This window comes from Paroedura picta, chromosome 4 (assembly GCF_049243985.1).
Source record: "Paroedura picta isolate Pp20150507F chromosome 4, Ppicta_v3.0, whole genome shotgun sequence".
In the NCBI taxonomy this organism is placed as follows: Eukaryota; Metazoa; Chordata; class Lepidosauria; order Squamata; family Gekkonidae; genus Paroedura; species Paroedura picta.
This window is the reverse complement of record NC_135372.1, coordinates 56,919,096-56,934,446: the sequence shown is the minus strand read 5'-3', so window position 1 is coordinate 56,934,446 and position 15,351 is coordinate 56,919,096. Positions and strand designations below refer to the sequence as shown.

Here is a 15,351-nt window from a genome sequence, read left to right as displayed (position 1 = left end):
CAAGAAGGCATATCCACAGGGTACAGCACAGATACATTAAAATCAATGGGACTTTCCCCCCATTATGGGCTGTGGATTGCATTCACAGTCTGTATCGCAGAACATTTCAGTAAGCAATAACTGTGCCTCTACAAATATAAATTAAATGAAGTTGTAAGCCCATAGCTGAGAAAATTAGAAATGTTTTGGCACCTGGAAGCAAAAAATACTGCTTTCTGCTGCTTCCTATTGGCCTAAGAGTAGAACAGCTCCTGGATAGACTCAAAATTAAATATGTCTAGGTATGTTGTGAACTGTTCAAGAACCAGAGCTCTAGCCGTTGGCATTTCATAATGCTTAGGTAATAACCAAACAATCTTATTTCTATCTGGGGGGCAAAAAAGAGACAGGGAGAAAAAGGGAAAGAAAGAGTAACCGCACAAGCAAGGGGAAGGGGGGGAACAACAGAAGGTGGCAGACACAAAAACAGAGCCCACCATTCCAGAGCCTGGCACTCATTAATCTTGCTGATAAATTGGCTCTTTATACACGGAGGTCCAGCAGTCCTGAGAATCGAAAGGAAGACTGCAGGAAAAGAGGTACAGTCCTTTTACTAGTTCACTTCGGATTACATGGAGTAGTTATAGTAAGAAATTGGAGATAAACCACTGCAGAGAAACAGAGAGAGAGAGAGAGAGAACATGAGAATTATGGATGGTATTTATAGTCACTGCACTGCAAACCTTTCTTTGGTAAAAGGCTAGATCCAGCATATCACCCAAAATGGAATAATAATGTGCTGTAGAGTGGTAAGTTTACAATATCCTACCCCCGCACGCCACATTTATTTGGCAAGCCCTCCTGCGGTGTTCTGCCTTTCATGGCAAGTGGCTTCTATCAGCACTGACATCTTCCAGATGTTAGTCGCTTTGATTCTATCCCCCCCTTCCCCCCTCCCTCCTCTTTCCCATGCTGCAAATGAGTTGGCATGGAAACAACTCTTTTCTGGCAACATGACATACAATTCAAGCAAAATGCATTTAGCACAGATGAATAGTTCAAGAATATGCCTCTAACAAAAGTCAGTCTGAAAGCCCTGCTTTGCATTTGTTGGTGTTCATGACAACCTTCCAAACAAAAGTCTGAAATTCAAATATTTTTCAGGGGCAGATGTTTGATCCCTTTAAAGTTGTGTTCCTTGGATGATCCCTGATCTATTTATTTAATCAACAAGGGGATACAAAGGGATAGAATACAAAGCCCGACTATGAAAAGTACAGAAGCCCTGCAACAGGCCTCCTGTTTAAAGGAGGGCATTCCGTTTTATTAATTTCCTTACCTAAAGATTTGATTCCTGACCACTTTAAAGGGTGCACTTGAATTTAACCAGATAAGAACTAAAAGCCTGCCTGCATCTGAAAGCGTTCTATTGAAATCACTAGAATCAATGTGTCCAACTTTTAAAAAAAGTAAAGCAGTACTTCACCTACAAGCGTCAGCACAGCAGAGCATTCAAGATAACTCAAACAAGCCAGCTATATGGAACACAGCAAAAGTGAAGAAGGAAACATTAAAATTGTGCTAAGGTCCCTGACACATCTGATAAAAACAAAACAATATTTTTCGGTTCCAAAGTTGGTGATCAGTTATGGAAAGGGAATGAGCTGACACACAAGATAAACAGATCCAGGTAACATCAGTGTTGCTAGGCTGTGGTATTTGGCGCTGCAAGTTTATTTTCTAAGTGCAGCCCTTTTTAACCTTTTGACCTTGGAGGCATGCCTGAAAAAATTTTCAGACTTCAAGGCACACTGGAAATGATGTCAGCTAGCCATGCCACCTGCCACGCCCCCTGGAAGTGACATATCACTGGACGTGACATCACTCAACCACAACTGCTCTGCATTGTTAAGGTTGCCTCCTTCCAGGTAGGACCTGGAGATCTCAAAGAACTACAAGCTGATCTGTAGCCAGGCTCCTGCATAGTAGAGAAGGGAGATTCACAAAGACAAACAAACACACACAAACACACACACACAAATCCTGGTGAACTGTAAACTCTTAAAACAAAACCTTTTTAAAAAGCTCTCACTTGTTTTCAGTATGCATGACATCACTAATAAAATAAAATGCTTGTTAAATAAAAATTTAGTTTCATTTTTGTGCGTGATTTTCTGTGTTACTGCTGCTGCCCCCCAAGCCCTGGAGCTCATCAGGGGCCTTCTTCAGCCTTGAGCCTGATCCATCTGCCAGCCCAACCTGAGTTAAAACAAAAACACTCACTCTGCCCGTTGGACCACCACCGACACAGGTTGACTGAAAGTGAGAGTAACCTCCACTTGCAAAGTTTTGAATGGCTGGGACCCTTCTCCTTCCCACCCCATTATAATTTAAAAACTGGCTTAAAATGATTCCAAATAATCCAAAACATCCAAAAAAGCCTGAAGTTGCACAACCACCACAGAACTGCTTTAACAATGCTGATGTCCCAAGTGTCCTTATATAGTACATATATATGGCAATAATGCCCAGAATTAAATGAGCTGAATGTGCTGACCTTTCTTAGCTTAAGGATGTGCATTTCTATGACACTGCCAGAGTAAACACAGCCTCTTTCTGCCTTATTAATTCTTCCATGTGAAATTGGCCTACAGTGGCATATAAAAAACATTACGCTGTCTGCCTGCTCAATATTTATATGAGTTTCCATCTTTAGATTGTTCAGTCTGCTCTGTCTAAGATATACAGCAAAGATGAGTGTGTCAAAAATGTGATGACGATGTCTTGAAACCTCTCTTATATATTTGGTTTCCATAATGCGGAACACTCCAATTGCAGGAATCAGTAATCTTAAAATACTCCATTTATTTTAGTGATAACTGAATGCAATTTCTCTTAATAAATGCCTATGTTTTAGGTGATGAATTGCCTATTAGAAAAAAGTTCAAGTGGGGTTGTATGTGCATGTGCGCATGCTATTTATTTTGATTATGGTGTTGTTAATGTACTACTTCTATCTTAACTCCTTGGGTTTCATAGTTGTTTCATACTAGAAGTATCATATTCAAATGCACATGCAGGTCAATCTCTGTACAAGGCAGATATATAGAGGTTCTATACTACTTTGCCTAAATTTAACACCAAAATGTTTTCAGCTCCGTTAGACATTAAAGCAGGGGGGAAATAGAAATTTTCTGCTTTGGCAATATCACTATTCTTAACAATCAAACTCAACAATACTAGTTGGAATCCAATTTAAGTTGAGTGAGGTCTAAAACAATGAAGAAATCCAACCAAGAGTGAACCAATGAGTAAACTCAATAAGGAAGTCCAAATTCACGTTTTCATAAACCAGTAGTCCCCAACTTTTTTTATCACTGGGGACCAGTCAAGCTTGACAATTTTACTGAGGCCCGGGGGGATGGTTTTTTGCTGAGGGACATCGCTGCCCCCACCTGAACCCCCTGCTCTACTTGGTTTCCCACTGGCACCCCTGACTTCCTGCCACCCGCTGGGGGGGGGTGCTGCTGCCAGCATCAGCTGTGCAGTGCCATGCCAAGGGGGAGCCCCAGCTATGGCGGGCGCTGGAGAGCACCAAAGGTGAGCCGGCAGCAGAGTGGCAGGTCAGCCCCCGAGGCAGCAGCCAGGGAGGATGACGATGAGGAGCTGCGGCCCATTACCGAATGATCCACAGACCGGTACCGGTCTCCGAACCGGGGGTTGGGGACCACTGTCATAAACCATTATGGTAGCTCAAATGCACAACCCCCTTCCCTGAGCATTTTTTTCTGGTGCAATGTGGCCAACGTATATGTTTGAGAGGGTGAAGCTCCTTTTGAATATATGTTTATACAACACCTCATAAATTAAAATTGGATGTAAATGACTTTGAGAGTCACTTCACTAGTTATCAGACAGAAAATGACAAATATGCTCCAGAAAGCTATCTCATATCCTCAAGCATAGTACGTTTCATAGTGGTGAGGCCCTGAGCTTGAGGTCCAAGGCAGGATCGTACTCTGCGAGTGTCATCAGCCAACATGCGACTGGATACCAGATTCCGGGCTGATCTCCTCTAGGACTGACCGGTTTGTTCGTGTTGCATCCTAAAAAGCAGAGACATCACCCTGCCAACGAAAGTGCGTCTAGTCAAGGCTATGGTCTTCCCAGTTGCAATGTATGGCTGTGAAAGTTGGACCATAAGGAAGGCCAAGCATCAAAGAATTGAGGCTTTTGAACTCTGGTGCTGGAGAAGACTCTTGCGAGTCCCTTGGACTGCAAGGATTCTTAATACTGGTATGGTATTTGGATTTAGTAAATAATTGAGAATCCTGTTTTTTTTCCAGCTCCATGAGTCTGAGGTCAAGAGCCCTTTAACTGCCTTGGACTCAGACTTCACTCCAAGCTACACAACATCATGGCTTGAACTGAGATTCCAAGGCATCGGTCCCTTTAACTGCCTGGAATTCAGTGTTCACTCTGAAGGTAAATGCTCTCTCTACTCCAAGCTGTGAAGGTCCATGGCTTGGAGTGAACTGTCCAAAGCATTTAAAGGGATCTTGGGCTCTTTAAATGCCTTAACTTCAGCTCTCCAGCATTCCTGAAAAAACCATAATATTTTCAAGATTTTTTTGGAATCACCCATTTATCTATAAATTAAAACATTTTGTATCCTACAACAAGAGTACCCCCCAAATACCGATAAGGTTCTTTCAGTTTGGCTTAGCTGAATGATTTTGTGATTGCTGTCTTTGAAAGGTTGTCACTTAGAGGAGGGCAGGGAAAGGTTCCTATTGGCCACAGAGGATAGGACCTGCAGTAATGTGTTTAAACTACATGTAAAACAATATTGGCTAGATATCAGGGCATTTTTTCCCATGGTCATAGTTCAGCAGTGGAATAGGAGGTGGTCTGAGGAAGTGGTGAGCTCCCCCTCACTGACAGTCTTCAAGCAGCAGCTGGACAGATACTTATCAAGGATCCTTAAAGCTGATCCTGCATTGAGCAGGGGGTTGGACTAGATGGTTTCTATGGACACTCCCAACTCTATGGTTCTATGAATGTACACCACCACTCCACTCATAGCCAAGAGACTAATACAGTCCTACAACTACAGGGTGTTTCATAGACCATTTATACACTGGAGGTTTCATGCCAGGCTGCAGGTTGTAGTTTTAGTTTTAGTTGTGGCAGATTGCCCCACCTCTTCCTGCACCCACATGGGGGAGCATTTCGCCCGGTGCACCTCATCCGTGCCCCCCCATTTGTGCTCCTGCATGGGAGCTGCAGCAGTGAAGTTCCCAGTGCGTAAACAGTGATAGGGACATGGCCCCCTTACAGCCACTTAATATGTGTGTGGGTGTGTAAAATGTCACAGCCAACTTATGGGGACTCCAGCAAAGAACTCCAGCAAGGACTCCAGCAAGGAACTTTCAAGGCAAGTGAGAAGCAGGTTTGTCATTGCCTTTCTCTATAGAGTCCTCTTTGGTGGTCTTCTTCTAAGCACTGATTCTGCTTAGCTTATTTTATGAAATCAGGCTATACCATGCTGATTCCCTGTTGCAAATTACATCCTCCTTGAATTTTCAGTTCTCATTTAAAAATATTTCTAACATTATATAGTGGACAATGTACAAGTAGTATTGACAGGGTTGTCAAAATATGCTCTGTCCTTCCTCTCATTTCTCCCTGCTACTCTGAGCAGCAGTGATCAAGCTATTGATCAAAGCAGACTAATATCTGACCCACTCTGGATGATGCATCAAAGGGACAGTTTTATAATCATGTCACTCTTCTTTGGAATGTTAGGTGTCACTTCCTAATCTTCCTGCCAGATCTAGAGAGCAGTTCCTTATAAAAGGACCATCGAGATCAGTAAAATGTGTGCCAGGTTTTCTCACTACCTGGATACCTCTGCAACCACTTTGCAGCATCCTCTTCCTTTCTCCCCAATATTCTACTGCCTCTGAGTGGTTGTAAGCCTCTCACACACCCTGGATCAGGGAGTATTGTCCATCTAAACATCTTTTCTTCTCATTCCCTGTGGAATCCCTCATCCTTATATCATCCTTACAGTATGTCTGTTTGTATGTGCGCATGTATTTAGGAGAGAGAGGGTTGTGGTTTATTTGTAATTCGTTTGTGATTCTATACATGAGTGATTGATTATTAGTGAATAAATACATTAGTTTGGATCAGTTGATCTGAGTTTCTTTTCCCTTGGAACATTGATCTGGAATAAAATCCCTGTATACACAGATAAAATATCCTTGTTTATCTATCTGGAAATCCAGCAAGAAGCTATTTCTCTTCTCCCCTCAGTCCAGTTCAGGTGATAGTTTTACAATAGACTTCCTGGTGATTCCTAGAAATGTGTTATGTCACTTCTAAGGTTTTCCCATGTGTGAAGTCATGCTTTTGATGATGGTTGCTCCCCATATTCTCTCCCCAGTTGCCCATTAGTTGCTATACCAAACCTGACAACCCTCAAAACAACTCTGGATCCCAGCTGAGTTCAGGGTCAAGTAACTCTTTACTGACCATGTTTATTCTCACATGCCCTATTCTTTAATTTCCTATGTGTAGCCTCTTCCTTGTTTCTTGTTTGCTTGCTCAGTAGGAATTCTGGGGCTTTTGTTAATATGCTCAGGATAAAGGACAAATGCAGTTCCTCTCAAGTCCAAGTGTAGGGAAACTAGGAGAAAAAGTTGAACATTCAAATCAAAACAGAGTTGACATTAGAACAAAGTTGGTGTCCAGTGGCACATTTAAGACCAACAAAATAAAATTGTGGTTATAGGTTTGCCATCTTTGGGGGTGGAACCAGGAGTGGTCAAGATTTGGGATGGGTGGGATCTCAGTGGAATAAATGCCATGGAGCTCACTCTCCAAAGCTGCCATTTTCTCCAGGAGAACTTATCTCTTTAGCCTGGAGATGAGCTATAATTCCAGGGGATCTCCAGGTCCCACCTAGGGATTGGCATACCCGCTTGGGTATAAGATTTCATCCCCCATCCCCCGGAAGCATCTGTTTTAAAACAGACACATAGACAAACTGTCCCATCTCATGTTCCAAAGGAATGTATTAACTATGAAATCACAGGTCTATAAAGAGATGGCAAGTTTCTTCCATACTCTGTAGGTTAAAAGCCCTCTGAGACCGATTATGCACTGGGAACTTTACAGCCCCAGCTCCCGTGCAGGAGCACAAATCGGGGCTGGATAAGGTGCACCAGGCCAAATGCTCCCCCGTGTGGGTGCAGGAAGAGATAGAGCAACCTGCCACGACTAAAACTCCAGCCTGAAGCCTGGCATGAAACCTCCAGTGCATAAACGGTCTGATTGAAGTCAGAAGTTAATTGATTTGCAGTGTTAGCTGAAAACTTTGTTTCTCAACTAAATATTAGATGCGTTTAACTTTTATATTTTTATTGCAGATTAATCAAACGGTTCTTGAAATGAGTAACTATGAAAGAATCACAATCATACAAAGATTATTGTGTATGTAAATATAAATCCCCTATCCTACCTATTTTAAGATTACAAAACACAATGCAGTTTCTGAGACTATCAAACCAGAAACATCATATTTGAGAAGGATCTCATTGGTGTCTTGAGCTACTTTATACAGGCATAATTATGCGAAGTCCACATGAATATATCAAAACCTTCTGATGCAGGATAGATTCAAGTGGGTAACTGTGTTGGTCTAATACAGGGGTGGCCAATTACCATCATCCCCTGCCATGGCCACTCCTGTTCTCATATGTCACAGGCGAGTGCTACTCTGAGCTGAGAAGAAATTTCTTATAGAAATATATGTATCAAAGCTGTACTATTAGATCAATTTGTTTGGAGATTTTTTCTGGACACTATTCAAAGTTATCTCATCCCCAAGCAATGGCAAGTGAAACTTGTACATGTTTGAAAGTGAAAACAATTTCAAAAACTCTTGAGTGAGCACATGATAACTTGTGCATATAGAAAACTTTTGTGGGATCCAGTCCTTCAGCTTACAATTGCTTTTTCTTTCCTCTCCCCACAACAGACACCCTGACATTATTGGGTTCTATCAGCCAGCTAATTACAAATCCATTTGATTGTGACTTTATACCTTCCAACTTTTACAAAGAAGAAAGGTTGGTTTTGATACCCCACTTTTCACTGCTCAAAGGAGTCCCAAAGTTGATTACAATTGCCTTCCCTTCCTCTCCCCACAACATATTTCCTGTGTGGTAGGTAAGGCTGAGAGAGTGCTGACAGGACTGCTCAGTCAGAACAGCACTATTAGAGCAGTGACAAGTCCAAGGTCACCCAGCTGGCTGCATGCAGAGGAGCGGGGAATCAAACCCAACTTGCCAGATTAGAAGCCACTGCTCTTAACCACCCCACCATGCTGATTCTCTCAGCCTCACATACCTCACAAGAATATCATGGAGGACCTTATCAAAGGCCTTACTGAAATCACAATATAATATATCCACCACATTAATGCATCTCCTAAACTAGTAACTCTATCAAAAAAAGAAATAAGATTAGTCTGGCAGGACCTATCCCTGAGAAATCCATGGTGACTTTTATTAAGCATGATAGTGATTTTATCCATGACTTAAAACTTTTGATTTATTTTTATCACATGTATATTTTATTGATTTTATTGTTCAACCCAAAATTATATAAACTGCTCTGAGACTGCATGTCCAAGAGGAGTGGTATATAAATCGCTAGATGAATGAATGAATGAATGAATGAATGAATGAATGAATGAATGAAACATTATCCAGTACCTTTCCTGGTACTGAAGTTAAACCGACTGGGCAGTAGTTGTTGGGGACTTATTTCCCTCCCCCTTTTAAAAAACGAGGGTCACATTTGCCCTTCTCCAGTCCACTGGAACCTCCCCTATTTCCAGTAGTGAAAAGTGCAGTCAAGTGAGTTGACTAATGGCAACCCCGTGGAATTTTCAAGGCAAGAGAGGTTCGGAGGTGGTTTGCCATTGCCTGCCCCTGCATCATGACCCTGGTATTCCATGGAGGTCTCTCATCCAATTGGTTGCCAGAACCAAACCTGCTTAGCTTCCAAGATCTGATAAGACAAGATTAGCCTACCATTCAGGGATGATAAGAATCTTGGTTCATCAAATAGGGCTGGAGTAAGGTTTATTGTGATAATATAAATGTTTTGAACACCAAAAGCACTATCCAAATACTGGAGACATTTCTTTATTGTAATGCATACACAATAAAAACTCAAAAATCCTTCCTTTGCTGAAGCTTTCATTTCATTAAGTGTTTACATTAAAGTGTATGGTTTCAGTGTGAAAACACTGAAAGTTCAACCATTTCCTGAGTCCAATGAGGTGCTGGCTGCAGCAATTTCTCTATACTGAACAATGATGGTGCTCACCAAATTCAAAAAACCTTGCTCCCCCCCCCCCCCCAAGGATGCCTTAAGGAATTGTAAGAAACTGAATTCTTGGTACTTTTTCAAAACAATGGTTTGTTGCCCTCAAAAGGGCCAATTCCATGCTGGCATGAACATCCAGACATCTCTGTTACTCTGACGCTTTTAATAGGACAAATAGCTTTTGCTTCCTTGCCCATTTTGAAAAATTTAACATGCAGGGATTGCTTGCTATAATAATGATGTAAAGAAAGCTCCAATAATGGTACAGTATTTCAGTTTTATAGACTATCATGATACCAGTTGGAAATTAAAGCATACATCTTTATTTTATGACTCTGTGCTCCTAGCTCGTGGATTCTGAAGTACTGGCAAGCACAGCAAACAGTATTTCACACCAATATTTGCTCTGCTTTCAGGGCTGAAATACAACAGTACAATAAAGCCTTCAAGTGGGACACTCTTGAAAATAACCACCCCAGGCAGGTCAGAGGCAAAGCATCCATGGATCTCAGGCATGGTCTTCTGCGTTAACAGGAAAGTCACCAAAAGAATCGGTGCTGCCCCTTTGAACAGCAAGACCAGAATATTTCCGATTTTATTACACTCAGGGCACTCTTATATTTATAGAAGCAATTTGGGTCAAACTGACCTGCCCTGGAACTTGATATTGAAGAAATGACATTCACATGTAGTTGGCCTTAAACACATTACTTTATTCAATAGCCTTTGCTTTGCCAGGACAGGTCAGTAGGAAATGCAGCGCTGTAATGAGTCCATTGCCCTCCCCTGCTGTTGCCTCTCTGACCTCATCACGAGCTCTGACTTGGATCAGCATTGTAGCAGTACTACCCATTGAACGTAAAGGAATTCTGTGCTCTGGTGACGTGAAAGAATGACATGGGCAGGAATAACTTGTCACTGTGCCTCAGTGTCATACCACACACAGCAATTGTCACTGAAAAACAAGCTCAGTTTCTAAAGAATAATCCCCCCAAAAAACTGAATTATTTTAAACAAGATGTAAAGAAAGCTCTTTTCATACCACTAACTCCAATTTACGATCATTTCTTTTGTTGGCAATAGTAGTTTCTCTAAATGTATGGTTTGCACAGATATTGCTTTGCTTTTGGAGATTAGGAAATAGCCCTAGAAGTTCCAACCTTTAGTTCAGAAGAGGGAACATTTCTGAAATGAGAGGCAGATTAACTGAATTAGATAAAAGAAAGTAGAAAGTAGGAGTCAGAAGGGTCAGATCCATTTGGGAAGCTTCTAGATTATTTAGAACTGGATTAATAAATGCCAAATAAACAGCACAATGTAGATTAAAAAACACAAATAAATCCAAGAGGACACCATTATGGTTCAATAGCAGAGGCAAGAAATCCACAAAAGGTCATCCTACTGAGGCAGAAGTTTTGCTGCAAACAAACTCTGGCAAAGTAAATGTACATTTATAACAATAAAAAGCAAAAAAAGGAATGGGAGGAGGAAACTTCATAAGCATCGAAACAAAAATGTAAAAACTCTTCAATTTCATCAGAAAATAAGCTATGGAGGAAGCTGGACTTTTGTGGAGGTGTATTGACAAAGAGACTGCCAAAAAACAAAATAAATTATTTAGATTTGCCTTTACTGCAAAAGACGGAGAGATACAAACAACTGAGCTATTGTTTTGGAAAGGACATCTGAAAAGCCATCTCAAATACATCTGCCACAACAAGAAATTTTAGAAACAAACAACAAGTTACAACCTAAAAAATCACTAGGAGATCACTAGGACAAAAAGGTTGTTGAAATTCAGATGAAAATTTAATTGCATTTTATTTATTTTGCATATTTTTACCCCACCCTTTGTCCAAGGTATGAGCCTCTTGTGGCGCAGAGTGGTAAGGCAGCAGACATGCAGTCTGAAAGCTCTGCCCATGAGGCTGGCGGTTCAATCCCAGCAGTTGGCTCAAGGCTGACTCAGCCTTCCATCCTTCCGAGGTCGGTAAAATGAGTACCCAGCTTGCTGGGGGGTAAACGGTAATGACTGTGGAAGGCACTGGCAAACCACCCTGTATTGAGTCTGCCATGAAAACGCTAGAGGGCGTCACTCCAAGGGTCAGACATGACTCGGTACTAGCACAGGGGATACCTTTACCTTTACCTTGTCCAAGGAGCTTACACTGGCATACATAGTTTTGCCTTTGTCTTGGGGATGCCAATCCCCAGTTGGGGTCAGGGGATCCCCCAGTTTGGAGCCTTCCCCTCTATTCTATGGCTCTATGAAAATGGGGAAACTTACCATCTGCAGGGAGGGAACATCCAGGAAGCAAATATGACATCCCTGCATTACCCAGAAGTGATGTAGGGATATCAGTGGTTAGAGGGTGATGCTCTGGTTTTGGGCCAAAACCTTATGGTAAGAAACTAATTTTACCATAGAGGTTTTGCCTACAAACCAGAGCATCATTTTCAACATCTATGACGTGTTATGTCACTTCTGGTTGATGCAGGGATGTTGCATTTACTTCCTGGTTCTTCTGTTCTAGCTCCTGAGAAGTGTCTCCCTATCCCTTGCCGGCTGGTCTGACTAACCTGGCAACCCTACCTCCTCCTTTTTATCCTCAGCAACTGAGTAAAGTAGACTAGATTATAATAATAACTGTCCCATGATGAGCTGCATGCCACATGGGACCTCCTCAGGCCTAGATCAAAATTCTAACCACTGTCTCAACATAAAATCACTGTAGCTTTCCATTAAGAACAGACTTCTTGTCAGCGGCCAGGAAAACAGTCAATGTAACATCAGATTAGAAATGTGGCCTAAGAAATCTCAATATTCATTCATTCATTCATTCATTCATTCATTCATTCATTCATTCATTCATTCATTCATTCATTCATTCATTGTCCCGGGTAAATTAGTAAAAAGCATGAAGAAAACTAGAGCTATCAAACAATTAGAAAACTATATTTTTCGATGGAAAAATCAGCCTTTCATTTGCAATGGGAAGACCTGTCCTTCAACCTTTTAGAATTAATTGGCCAGGCAGAATAGAAAAAATGCATTTATTTATAGCATGTTTATTGTTCTTTTGCATACAAAGAATTTCCAAAGCAGCTAACAGATAAAATTAAGAAAAAGAAAGCAAAAACATTAAAGAGACAATAAGACAGCAGCATTATAAAACAGGGCAGACTGCAGAAACATGCATTCAGATACTAATCAAAATTTGAGCCCAGCATGCCCTGTTAACCTCTGTTTTGCAGGAAGAAGACAATTCAGGGAGAAGAGAAGCAGAAAGCACAAGCTTATGGTCCCTTGTCACCATTTGCTTTTCAGAAACAGCAGCTGACAATTGTTCCTACACCAAGTTTAACCAATACTACAAGTAACAGTGTTCAAGCTGACTTTGAGGGGCACTACTGAGGATGCCTGAGGCAGAACAATATTTGTCAGTTTCCTGATCAAAGTACCCAATGCCACAGGAGAGACAAAGCAAAGGTATTTCATCAGGGCTTTCGAGTGGATGTCAAAAAAGTTAAAGGTTGTGTCATGGCCTGAAAGGACAGTGATGCTCCCATTCCCCAGACACTCAAAGGCAGAACACAAAAGCAGGAGCCATGTGGGCATAACAGCTAGCCTAGTTTTTCTGTTCCGGTAGACATCACTATCTGAGCAGGGTTTTTGTCTTCTGGCTTTCTCAGCTGATCAATCACTAATATGACCTTTACATACATTTACATTAATCGCATCTAAAATCAGGAAATGTCCATGTTTTCCTTCACTTCTGTATTTTAAAAAGGCTGAAGAGGAAGGGCAACTTGACTCTAAGCTATAGGCTGAGAAACTACAGTCTGGCAGTAAATGGAATCCTGTAGGCCTGTTATGGATACTAGCATAGAAGTTGTGCCAGTATGGTCATTAAATCAAGCAGATGACAAATTTTGATGGCCTCAAGTTACTTAAAGAACAACAGTGGAGCCTGGTGATTCAGTTATATAGCATGCTTCTTTTAGTAAACCGACACCATATATGGCTTGCAAGGTATCCAATGAAAAATATTAGTGACAGAAAGTACAATATCCAATGGGAAACAGGAGGTTTCATGGTCCAGAAGATTTAAAAAAGAAACAGTAGTGAGGTCAGAACACAGGGCTCTTCCGCACATTGGGAAGACTCACCAGCACTCCACACTTGTTGAATTGTCTCGCATATTTCTGGCCGCTTTTCTCATTTTAGTCTTGTTGCGCTTTGGCCTGCCTACCAGTGCTAATCACTTTGGCCAGCCAATCCCCTCCCGGCATGGCTGATTGACAGATGAACTTCCAGAGATCGCCCTTTTAAAATAATAGACTTATTTGTTTAAACACCTATCCAAATATTCATAGGGGAACAATCTCAGCTGAGGAGCGTGTCTACCTATTTGTTGCTCCAGGCTGTTCTCCATTTTTAAAGAGCACTTCCCATTAGGGTTGTGCGATTCGGCCGCCAAAGCGGCCGTTCCGTCCAGGCGCAGCCAGCGCCGCGCCGCGGGGGGTGGAGGGCGGTGCCGGCAGCGGCGTGACAGCGGGCGCAACCATGCAGGCGCGGAGTTTATATCAATTTGTCATCTGCTTCCCATCCCCCGGAAGAAGGGAGAGGGAGGCGGGTGCAAGGGCAGAACATTAGAGGCGGATGTAGTGCTTCTTCGCCTCCATATCTTTCTCTTGCTGGTGGCCTGCTGGTTGTCTGCTGGGGGAAGCGCTTTTAGTTTGGTGAATCCACTTTATATAATTCCCCAACTAGCACTTTAAAATGAGCCTCTTGTGGCGCAGAGTGGTAAGGCAGCCGTCTGAAAGCTTTGCCCATAAGGCTGGGAGTTCAATCCCAGCAGCCGGCTCAAGGTTGACTCAGCCTTCCATCCTTCCGAGGTCGGTAAAATGAGTACCCAGCTTGCTGGGGGGTAAACGGTCATGACTGGGGAAGGCACTGGCAAACCACCCCGTATTGAGTCTGCCATGAAAACGCTAGAGGGCGTCACCCCAAGGGTCAGACATGACTCGGTGCTTGCACAGGGGATACCTTTACCTTTACCTTAGCACTTTAAAATGGTGGATGTAGCAACAAGTTTACTTGTCAGACGTGGGAGGTTGACAACATCATGCGGAATGGCCAGAATATAGCGTCTTCACAAGGTAAGCATTTCACTGGGCCATTCAGCACTTGTTCAAAATTGCACAATGGTTGCAAATTGAAATCGCTACTGATTTGCTATTATGCACAACATCATTGACAATCTGCAACACTTCTGAAACCGATCCACAAAAAGCACTTCGTTTTAGCACTTTCAGGGAAATCCCCAAAAATGGATTCACCCTCCAGAAAGCGCTACACTCTTGCAACCAATCTGCAACACTAGTGATAAAGTTCTGTGCGTTACCATTGTTGCGGTTTCTGCAAAGTCCCTCCCCCTGGCTCTCTCCTCTGATCTTCCGGCGAAGCGATCACCATTTTTTAATCTCGGAGTGAGCGGAGATCAACGCACCGGCGAGCCTCCATTTACCCAGCAAGGCTTCCCTGGCTGCAGTCCCTCCCCAGAGCTGTTTTAAGTCACCAAGCACCAAGCAACACACAGCCCCGTTTGCTGGTTTATTTTCCCTTTATTTGTCACTCTATTTTCGGCCGGAAATCGTGCCCGTGTGTGGGGGGGGGGTATTTTTTTTCACTCGGGGGGAGCGTGGCAACGATGAAATGGCAGCTCAAACACCACCTGCTAGCTAGATGGGTCTCTCTGTTGCAACGAATCAACACAGATTCGTTGCAACGTGTTTTTTTTTTTAAAAAAACCTTCCTTAAAGGGAAAGGGGGTTTTCGGGAGCATGATAACGGCCGCCCATTGGCTGCTTGATGGCCAGGGGCGGGACGAGCTCGGCAATATCACTTCCTGGCTAGCGATTTTTGCCGAGACCGGAAACCTGTGGGAAACGATAGAAACGCAA

At 42.5% G+C, this 15,351-nt stretch overlaps 1 long non-coding RNA gene across 2 annotated transcripts in view; it reads right to left on the bottom strand.

Moving 5' to 3' along the window:
• The window catches only part of LOC143836793 (uncharacterized), a 108,912-nt gene that overhangs the window by 73,513 nt on the left and 20,048 nt on the right, over positions 1–15,351 (bottom strand). Inside the window, exon 1 of one of the 2 annotated variants that reach the window (XR_013230739.1) lies at positions 477–630. The exons of the other annotated variant lie outside the window; for it this stretch is intronic. This is a non-coding gene — a long non-coding RNA (uncharacterized LOC143836793). Of the gene's footprint in view, positions 1–476; positions 631–15,351 lie in introns of those variants that run through there. 2 annotated transcript variants of the gene reach the window in all.